The sequence below is a fragment of the Helianthus annuus genome, chromosome 12, assembly GCF_002127325.2.
Source record: "Helianthus annuus cultivar XRQ/B chromosome 12, HanXRQr2.0-SUNRISE, whole genome shotgun sequence".
NCBI lineage: Eukaryota > Viridiplantae > Streptophyta > Magnoliopsida > Asterales > Asteraceae > Helianthus > Helianthus annuus.
The window spans coordinates 29,264,564-29,273,141 of record NC_035444.2 but is presented as its reverse complement, the minus strand read 5'-3'; positions in this window follow the sequence as shown (position 1 = coordinate 29,273,141).

Here is an 8,578-nt window from a genome sequence, read left to right as displayed (position 1 = left end):
GGTCCCCAGTTTGAAATCAGTGCAGTGGTTTCCGCAGCTGCAGACTATTGAGTCTGTGAAGCTGACAAATACGCAGCTGTGGTTGTTGCGCATGATGCTGAGGAGGAGTAAGAACTCGAAACCCGTGGTGCGGGAAAAAAGCGGTGGTACGTACTTTTTGTTTGTTTACGTTCTTTATCCTCACGTGCGTTCCTGACTTTTGTGTCTACTATCAGAAGATGCTCCCGCATAGAGGATGTTTGCTCCGGATTTCGAGGGTACGGTTGAGACCGTAGTTTGTGCGGATGGTGAACAGGATCACAATACTATCATCCGTAGTAACTTCCGGGTGCCTACTGAGGCTGCACTGGCAGTTGAGTTGCCAGTAGGCAAAGGTATACTATCGAAGCTTTGCTACTTGTGTTGATCATGTTGTGTTATTGACGTATTGATTCCATGCAGGTGATCTTGGGGCCTTGGGGGACCCTGAAGCGAAAGGTGTGCCAAAGAGGCAAACTGTGAAGGGCGTGCGCTTTCGCCAAAAGAAGATAAAGGAGGTCACTACTGTGCCTCATCTGGTGCCGCAGGCAGCAGGTATCTCTCATTCCTCTTTTCGTCGACACAAGGATTATGTGATAGTATCTGATACCCTTGAGGGTTTGGGTACAGCCGCGGAGTCACGTTCTGGTGCTGCGAAGAAGCAGGCAGAAGAGGCGGCTGCGGGAGGGACGGCTGCGGGTCCCCCTGTGATTGGTGAGAAGAGGAGGCCAGAGCAGAAAGCTGCTGGTGGTGTTGAAACCAAACGTCGGAGACTAGTAACCAAAAGGTCTGCTCCGACGTAGAAAAAACCTGCGGTTGTCGTTGGTAAGTGTAGGCTATCTAGTCTTAACTGTTGTGTAACTAGTTTTGATAGCTATTTGACTTTTTTGCAGAGCCTCAAGATGAAGATTTTTCTATCTTCGATGCTCCGGAGTCCCCCCCGCGTGCTACGGGTGCGGGTGCAACGGAGGTGCCGTCGACACCTCCCGTCAAGGTGGTACCTGAGTCAACCGTGCAGAAGGAGGGTACCGCAGAGAATGCTGCGGCCCAGATATTTGATACTGTCGACTCGTCCAACAATCTGATCTCTCCCAATGAGGGAGACGATTTGAGTGTGCGGTTCACTGCTACTGGGAAGCAACATTCTGATGCTGAACCGCAAAAAACTGGCGCTGAAGCACGGCAGCATGATGCTGGGCCGCAGAAGTCTTCGGTTGATAAGGGTACCAGCTCGTCTGCCGGTGGTGCGGGGTATGACGGGCCTCCAATTCAGCCTGGGGAGTCTGAATTGGAGTATTACTACCGCACCTACTCCCAGGATCGCAGTACGGTGTACCATCGACCCCCCTGGACTGTATTGCAGGGGGATGATATTGCTAGCGACCCTGCGGCCTGCAGGGAGATCTTGGGCGGTCTGGGGACCCCCTTTGAAGTTGAGCGGGCTCGTGCCGCACCGCGGGAGCTGCGTATAAACCAGCTCTCGACCATGTTGGTAGGGACTTCCATTGTGGCGAATGCCATGTTGGAAGACTATAAAGTTCTGAGCCGCCGTGAAGAAGAGGTTGTCCGCCTGCGGGCAGAGGCGGAAAAGCTGGTCCAAGCTGCTCGTGCGGGTGCAGAGCAGCTGGAAAAAGATAAAGCTGCTTTTGAGAAGCAGAAGCAGACCTCTGAGTGGGCTGCCACTGCCCAACTGAAACAGGTGCGTACCCTTGCTAAACTCCTTGCTGATGAGCGTAAGCGTTGGGAGGAAATTTCATCCAACGAGCGCAAGAAGTGGAACGAATCTTGGGCTAAGCAGAACAATCTTCTGTTTCATACTCGGCAGGAGCTAGCAAACGCCAAGGCGGCAAATGTTGCCTTGGGCAATGAAAAAGCTGCGGCTGAGGCCGCATCGGCTAAAGCGCTGCAGGCGAAGGACGAGGCCCTGAAGGCGCTTGAAGAGGCCAAAGAGGCCGGGGCTCGTGCTGTGAAGGCCCTTGAGGAGGCAAATGTGGAGCGCCTCCGTTTAGACCAAGTCGTTACCAGCTTGCAGGTATGTCTCTTTAACTGTGCTTGATATTTCATCGCTGGTTCGTAAATGTTTACCTTGTGAACTGCTTGCTATTGTTGACAGGCTGATGTTCAAGCCCGGGAGGTCGCGGTTACAGATCTTACTGCCCGCGTGTCTGCTGCGGAGGAACGTGCTGACTCCGCTGTGGAGGCCAAGGATGCCTTGGTGTCCTCCCTTAATCAGTTGGAGGCTGACCGTGAGTGGATGCGGTCATGCGGTATTTCGCGCGTAAGTATCTTAGTGTTTTAGCTTTCTGTAGACTAACACATGGGACTTACGTGTTGGTTTGAATTTGCAGATTGTCGAGGCGATTATGAATGCCCCTGAGACTGCCGCTGGTTTGAATCTGGTCCGGGATCGCGCTCGGGATGCCGGTTTTAAGGCAGGGTACAACCGCTGCATTGGCCATCTGAACGTGATTACCAAGGGTAGTCATACGGATGAGCGATCGGGGTTCTGTGGCGTGGATACCGAGTCGCACCTGAAAGCAGCCGAGGCCTCCTTCTATGACACGTCCCTTGCTTGTATAGAGGAATTGGACAGTTGTTTGGAGGCCGCGGACTATGTAGACCGCTTGCGGAGGCTGTATCCGGATGTGGAAGAGGACGACGCTGCTGGTAACACTAGAGATGATGCGGGGACCAGTGGTACAAAGTAGGGTTTAGGTTGGCCGGTGTGCCCCTTTTTTGCTGTCCTCTTGTATAGAATAGGAAACCTTATGTAAATCTGTGTAAGCATCATGTTGGTGCCTGAATTTTTTGAATATAAGGTGTTTTGTTCCATTATACAAGTATTGTCAGTTCTTGTATGTTTGAAACGTATGTATGCGGGTCTCTACCCATTGTGAATGGGGTTGAGTATACTCTATACTATTGCGGTATGAGCATGTGTCAATTCCATTGTTTGCCTTTCTGGGCTCAGGAATTGTATTAGGTAAGAAATATGTTTATCCGGTTGGATAGCACTTAAGTCTTTTTTTGCGTTGTGTTGGCCTATTACAATAGTTGCGTGTGGCTACCACTTTGTATAGGTATCGTAAATGAAGATTTTGCCAATCTGTTTTTTGGATACCGCGAAGTGGAAACACGCATTTGTAATAGTAGTAAACAAACAATAATGTATAAAATGACTTGTTTATTTATTTGCAAATGACCTGCGGTCCGTTAGGTTACATGGGGAGTGTAAGAACATAGCTTACATATAGCAGCGTCTAAGCTGTTGTGCGTTCCATGTTCTGGCGATAGGTTCGCCCTCTAGTGTTTGTAACCTGTATGCGCCCTTCCCTAAGACCTCGCTGATGAGGTAGGGTCCTTCCCACTTGGGGGCAAGTTTTCCTGGGCGCTCGGCGTTAGATGCCTCGTTGTCACGTAGGACTTAGTCCCCTGGATTGAAAGTACAAACGCGGACTCGCGCGTTGTAATACTTTTCCAGTTTGGATTTGTATTTGGCCTCGTTGATGGCGGCGTTCTCGCGCCTTTCTTCTAGGAGGTCCAAATCGATCCTACGTTCCCTGTTGTTGTCTAGCTTTTCGATAGCCAACATTCTAGGAGATGGGAGGCCCATTTCCGCGGGTATCACCGCTTCAGACCCGTAGACGAGGCTGAAAGGTGTTTCCCCATTGCTTGTTTTTGGGCTAGTGCGGTGAGCCCATAAGATGCTTGGGAGTTCATCGACCCAGCCACGCCTGGCTGTTCCCAATCGTGCTTTGATTCCTTCGACTAGGCCTTTATTTATACTCTCGACTTGGCCGTTCCCTTGCGGGTGTGCGACTGACGAGAATATGTGTTTGATGTTCAGCTCTTCTAGCCATTTTTGGAATTCGTCGGCAGCGAAGTTGGTGCCGTTGTCGGTAACAATGTACATTGGTAAACCGAAACGGCAGATGATGTGCTCCCAAATGAACTTTCTTGTTACCATAGCAGTGGTTGAAGCGAGTGGTTTCGCCTCTACCCATTTTGTGAAGTAATCAACCGCCACTATGATAAATTTAACTGCACCTGGTGCGTCCGGGAATGGTCCCACTACGTCGATTGCCCATTTTTGAAAAGGCCATGCAGTAGTGACGGGGACCAGATTGTTCTTTGGTCGCAAAGTTTTTGGAGCATGGCGCTGGCAGTCCATGCATTTGCGTAATTCTTTGACGGCGTCCAGGTGCATGCCGGGCCAGTAATACCCGGCATTCATGATTTTTGCCACGACCGTGCGTGGTCCAGCATGTATGCCACATATGCCCTCATGTATCTCTCGGATGAGGTATGTGGCATCTTGTGGATTAACGCATCGGAGGAGCGGTCCGAGGTATGACTTTCGGTATAAGATACCGTCTCCCATTTGATAGTGGCACGCTTTGTATTGCAACTTACGTGCCTCTGTTTTGCTCTCGGGAGTCACACCTGACTGAAGGTATGCGATAATTGGTGTCATCCACGACGTTGTTCCGTATTGGATGACACTGACCTGGCGTAGAGGAACCGAAGGATTTTGCAAAATCTCGATACGTACCTCCTTTGCCAGGTGTTGGAAGCTGGTGGATGCAAGCTTTGATAGTGCATCCACGGATTTGTTTTCGCTTCGATTAATGTGTCGAATATTGAATGAAGCGAATTTGGATTTTAGCTGCAGGGCTTGCTCGAGGTAGAGGATCATGATATCCCCTTTGGCGGCATAGTCGCCGCGTACCTGGCCCGCAACTAACAAGGAATCGACGTGCGCTTCCAGATGTTGCACGCCGATTTTGACTGCTAAACGTAGCCCGGCTAATAGTGCTTCATATTCTGCCTCGTTGTTTGTGCTTTTAAAATCGAGGCGGATGGCATATGTAAGCTCTTGGCCGTCAGGGCTGAGGAGTCGCAGACCTGCGCCCGCGCCTTCCTCGTTGGATGCACCATCGGTAAATAGTGCCCATACTTCTGAGGAGGGCGGTGGGGGCGCAGGATTTTGGGATTCTTCGCATTCTTGGATGCGATCCGCTGGTACTTCAGCGGCGAAATCAGCTAAGATTTGGCCTTTGATGGCAGGGCGCGGTTTGTAATGTATCGTATGTGCGCCCAGCTCAATTGCCCATTTTGCTAATCTCCCAGAGATGTCGGGTTTGGACAGGATCGGGCCGATCCTGTAATTGGTTAGCACTGTGATGATGTGGTTTACGAAGTAGCGTCGTAACCGTCTTGAAGCATGTACCAGTGCTAGTACCAATTTTTCCATGATTGAGTACCTCGTCTCCGGGTCGTTGAGCATTTTGCTGATATAATAGATGGGTGTTTGAACCCCCGCTCGTTCCACTATTAATACCGCGCCCACTGCGTTGTCTGCAGCGGATAAGTATAAGATGAGTGGCTCGTCTTTGCATGGTGCGGTTAGTGTTGGGAGTTGTATCAAACACTCCTTCATTTCCCGGAAGGCCTTTTCAGCCTCTGTGGTCCACTGGAACTGTTCTTTCTTTGAACAGCTTCGCAGGGTCTTGATGAAAGGGTATGACTTGGCTGCGTGGTTAGCCAAGAACCTGTTGAGTGCCGCCAGCCTTCCGGCCAGGCGTTGCATATCTTTCATCGATGCAGGCGATGGCATGCGCTCGATCGCCTGCACTTTTTCCGGGTTTACCTTGAATCCATCTTTGGTGACGATGAACCCAAGGAATTTGCCTTCTTCCATTCCAAACGAGCATTTCCCTGGATTGAGCTTCATGTTGACGCTTCGCAGAGTTTGGAATGTTCGTTCTATATCGGTGAGCATGGTATCTTCCTCCATGCTCATGACGACCAGGTCGTCCATATAGATTTCGACACTTTTGCTTATTTGACCGCGGAAAGTGTCGTTCATCAGTTTTTGTTAGGTTGAGCCCGCGTTGCGCAACCCAAACGGCATTTTTGTATAGCAGTAATTTCCGGTTGGGGTCCGGAATGCCGTTTTGTCTTCATCCTCAAGTGCCATTTGTACCTGGTGGTACCCTTTGTAGCAATCGAGGAAACACTTCCACCTAAATGGCGCGAGGTTATCGACCTTTTCGTCGATTTCTGGAAGCGCGTAACAATCCTTGGGGCAGGCCTTGTTAAGGTCCTTGTAATCGACGCACATGCGCCAGCCCCCGGATGGTTTTTCTACCATGACCGGGTTGGATAACCAAGTCTGGTACTTGACTTCCCGCAGTATACCTGCGGAGAGCAGTTCTTCGATCTGCTCTTGCATCGCCTGATTTTTAGCTGACCCAAGGTGGCGTTGGCCTTGGATCACTGGCTTGATGCCTGGTTTGGTATTCAAATAGTGCTGCGCTATTTCGCGTGGGACCCCTGTCATATCTGCGGGAGTCCACGCGAAGATGTCTTGGTTCCTGAAGAGGAGCTGCTTCAGGTGCGCTCTGGTGGTCGAGGATAAGGCGTGACCCAATGTGACCTTCTGTTCCGGATGCTTTGGGTTGAGAACCCATTCTTCTAGCTCGGCGTTAGATGCCTCGTTGTCACGTAGGACTTAGTCCCCTGGATTGAAAGTACAAACGCGGACTCGCGCGTTGTAATACTTTTCCAGTTTGGATTTGTATTTGGCCTCGTTGATGGCGGCGTTCTCGCGCCTTTCTTCTAGGAGGTCCAAATCGATCCTACGTTCCCTGTTGTTGTCTAGCTTTTCGATAGCCAACATTCTAGGAGATGGGAGGCCCATTTCCGCGGGTATCACCGCTTCAGACCCGTAGACGAGGCTGAAAGGTGTTTCCCCATTGCTTGTTTTTGGGCTAGTGCGGTGAGCCCATAAGATGCTTGGGAGTTCATCGACCCAGCCACGCCTGGCTGTTCCCAATCGTGCTTTGATTCCTTCGACTAGGCCTTTATTTATACTCTCGACTTGGCCGTTCCCTTGCGGGTGTGCGACTGACGAGAATATGTGTTTGATGTTCAGCTCTTCTAGCCATTTTTGGAATTCGTCGGCAGCGAAGTTGGTGCCGTTGTCGGTAACAATGTACATTGGTAAACCGAAACGGCAGATGATGTGCTCCCAAATGAACTTTCTTGTTACCATAGCAGTGGTTGAAGCGAGTGGTTTCGCCTCTACCCATTTTGTGAAGTAATCAACCGCCACTATGATAAATTTAACTGCACCTGGTGCGTCCGGGAATGGTCCCACTACGTCGATTGCCCATTTTTGAAAAGGCCATGCAGTAGTGACGGGGACCAGATTGTTCTTTGGTCGCAAAGTTTTTGGAGCATGGCGCTGGCAGTCCATGCATTTGCGTAATTCTTTGACGGCGTCCAGGTGCATGCCGGGCCAGTAATACCCGGCATTCATGATTTTTGCCACGACCGTGCGTGGTCCAGCATGTATGCCACATATGCCCTCATGTATCTCTCGGATGAGGTATGTGGCATCTTGTGGATTAACGCATCGGAGGAGCGGTCCGAGGTATGACTTTCGGTATAAGATACCGTCTCCCATTTGATAGTGGCACGCTTTGTATTGCAACTTACGTGCCTCTGTTTTGCTCTCGGGAGTCACACCTGACTGAAGGTATGCGATAATTGGTGTCATCCACGACGTTGTTCCGTATTGGATGACACTGACCTGGCGTAGAGGAACCGAAGGATTTTGCAAAATCTCGATACGTACCTCCTTTGCCAGGTGTTGGAAGCTGGTGGATGCAAGCTTTGATAGTGCATCCGCGGATTTGTTTTCGCTTCGATTAATGTGTCGAATATTGAATGAAGCGAATTTGGATTTTAGCTGCAGGGCTTGCTCGAGGTAGAGGATCATGATATCCCCTTTGGCGGCATAGTCGCCGCGTACCTGGCCCGCAACTAACAAGGAATCGACGTGCGCTTCCAGATGTTGCACGCCGATTTTGACTGCTAAACGTAGCCCGGCTAATAGTGCTTCATATTCTGCCTCGTTGTTTGTGCTTTTAAAATCGAGGCGGATGGCATATGTAAGCTCTTGGCCGTCAGGGCTGAGGAGTCGCAGACCTGCGCCCGCGCCTTCCTCGTTGGATGCACCATCGGTAAATAGTGCCCATACTTCTGAGGAGGGCGGTGGGGGCGCAGGATTTTGGGATTCTTCGCATTCTTGGATGCGATCCGCTGGTACTTCAGCGGCGAAATCAGCTAAGATTTGGCCTTTGATGGCAGGGCGCGGTTTGTAATGTATCGTATGTGCGCCCAGCTCAATTGCCCATTTTGCTAATCTCCCAGAGATGTCGGGTTTGGACAGGATCGGGCCGATCCTGTAATTGGTTAGCACTGTGATGATGTGGTTTACGAAGTAGCGTCGTAACCGTCTTGAAGCATGTACCAGTGCTGGTACCAATTTTTCCATGATTGAGTACCTCGTCTCCGGGTCGTTGAGCATTTTGCTGATATAATAGATGGGTGTTTGAACCCCCGCTCGTTCCACTATTAATACCGCGCCCACTGCGTTGTCTGCAGCGGATAAGTATAAGATGAGTGGCTCGTCTTTGCATGGTGCGGTTAGTGTTGGGAGTTGTATCAAACACTCCTTCATTTCCCGGAAGGCCTTTTCAGCCTCTGTGGT